General features: G+C 39.4%; 1 non-coding gene across 1 annotated transcript; it reads right to left on the bottom strand.

Annotated features, from left to right (window-relative positions):
• Positions 1–1250: 1250 nt before the first annotated feature.
• LOC148296592 (small nucleolar RNA R71) lies at positions 1251–1357 on the bottom strand. The gene has a single exon (XR_015834150.1). It is a non-coding gene; the product is annotated as a small nucleolar RNA R71 (small nucleolar RNA).
• Positions 1358–2076: the final 719 nt, after the last annotated feature.

Below are 2076 nucleotides of genomic sequence, written 5' to 3'. Positions count from 1 at the left end.
GATCACCATTTAGGCTTGCATGTTAGCTATCTTGGTTTGAATTAAGAGTATACACCATGCTTTAATTCGAATTGAACTATGAATAGGAAGAGTATGTATGGACATTCGACAACAGGGATTAGATACATACTTGGTTGTTTAAAATGTTCTTCTATGCTTAATGGGTTCCTAATGCTTAATTTTAGGTTAGACAACAAATGATCAAATTAGGGAATTAGGAACACAAGGTTATGACCACACACCATGGCTTAATCATACTTTAGCTAGAATCAATCCATTAATCTAAATTGAACTTGGGAACTTATTTGCTTGAGTTACTTATTTCTTTCTTCCTTGTTTTATGTTCTTTGTTTTTGTTTCTATTTTGTGTAGGGAAACTAAATTGGATCATTCAATCACCAATCCCTGTGGAATCGACCTCGCACTTACATATGCTATACTACCAACGGTTCGTGCACTTGCGAGTATCACAAGTTGAGGATGCAGCTTAATCCATTTTGGTGGAGCTAAATCTACGCAACAAGTTTTTGGCACCGTTGCCGGGGACTGAACGAAAGTTCTTCCCTGGTTATGTGCCCAAGGTTACCCTATTCTTTTTAGTGTTTCTAATTAATCTAATTTTCTGTTTCAGGTAGTTTATGTCTAAAAAGCCATTACTTGAACAAGTGAGGTCTTCGTTCCAACGTTCTAGATCTTTGAACGCAGGACCATCATTGCAACCCAGACGAGTGACCTCTGAAATTCAGAATCGTCTAGAAAGGGAGTTGTCAACTGCAAAAGAGCAAGCTCTTGCTACATTTACAAGTCTTGCTCTCCACACTGAACTTCCTGGTTCTTCACCTTCAAATTCGGAAGCAAGTTCAGACCAAGAAGAAGAAGAAATGATGGCTGCCATTGAGTTCATGGGAGAACTTGATATCCCAACAATTCCAGCATCTCCTTCAAGCATTTCGCTGCCCACTGTAGCTCGAAACTATGAGCTTAAATCTTCTCATCTTAATATGTTGCCTTCCTTTTATGGTTTACCTAATGAAGATCCATTAACTCATATAAAGGATATTTTTAATGTTGTGAGTTCTTTTCCCTTGACAGGTGTGACAGAAGATCAACTTCGAATGAGAGTGTTTCCATACACTTTAAAGGATAAGGCGAAGTATTGGTTGAATTCTTTGAAGCCTGGTTCACTCACTACATGGTCTGCCATTCAAAAGAAGTTCCTGGAAAAATACTTCTCCACGCAAAAGACCGACATGCTTAGGGACAAGATCTTGTTATTTGCACAGCAAGATGATGAATCGTTTTGTGAAGCATGGGAGAGATTCAATGGGCTGCTCAACCAATGTCCTCATCATGGGATTCCATTGAAGCTTCAAATGCGTATGTTTTATAAAGGACTAACTCCTTCTAGTCATAATATAGTCACCAATTTTGCAGGTGGTTCTTTTAAAACCAAAACTCCAGAAGAAACATACGAACTCTTTGAGGAGATAGCAATGGAGACCCAACATACGGATACAAGAGGTAAACGTGTTATTAGTGGTTCTAATGATGCTTCTAGTATGCAGATTTCAAAACTGGAACAAAAGCTAGATGCTCTTCTTGCATTAAACTCAAGAAGCCCTCCGAAGGAAGTGTGTAGCATTTGTGAATCTCATGACCATGCTACCACAGCTTGTCCACTTGGGGCTGGATATCCAGAATTTGTGCAAGAACAAGCTAAGTTGGTAAATTCCTACAACCAAGGTCCAAGAAATGATCCATACTCTCAAAGTTATAATCCAGGTTGGAGGAATCATCCAAACTTTTCATGGAGAAATACCCAGAATCAAGCAAATCCCCCTTCATTCCAAAGGCCACAACAATCATCATCATCATTGGAAGATATAGTGAAGCAGATGGCAATCAACCAATCCAATTTTCAGCAAACTACACAAGCTGCCATCTCCAAATTGGAAGTCCAATTAGGCCAAATAGCTGCTGAAATAACTCAAAGAGTGCCTGGGAAATGGCCAAGCCAAACTGAGATCAATCCAAAGAACCCAGAAGCCAAGGCCATTCATGTGCTCAGATCAGGTA

This window comes from Prunus avium, chromosome 2, assembly GCF_965620075.1.
Source record: "Prunus avium chromosome 2, drPruAviu1.hap1.1, whole genome shotgun sequence".
In the NCBI taxonomy this organism is placed as follows: Eukaryota; Viridiplantae; Streptophyta; class Magnoliopsida; order Rosales; family Rosaceae; genus Prunus; species Prunus avium.
This window is presented reverse-complemented; position numbering and strand designations above follow the sequence as displayed.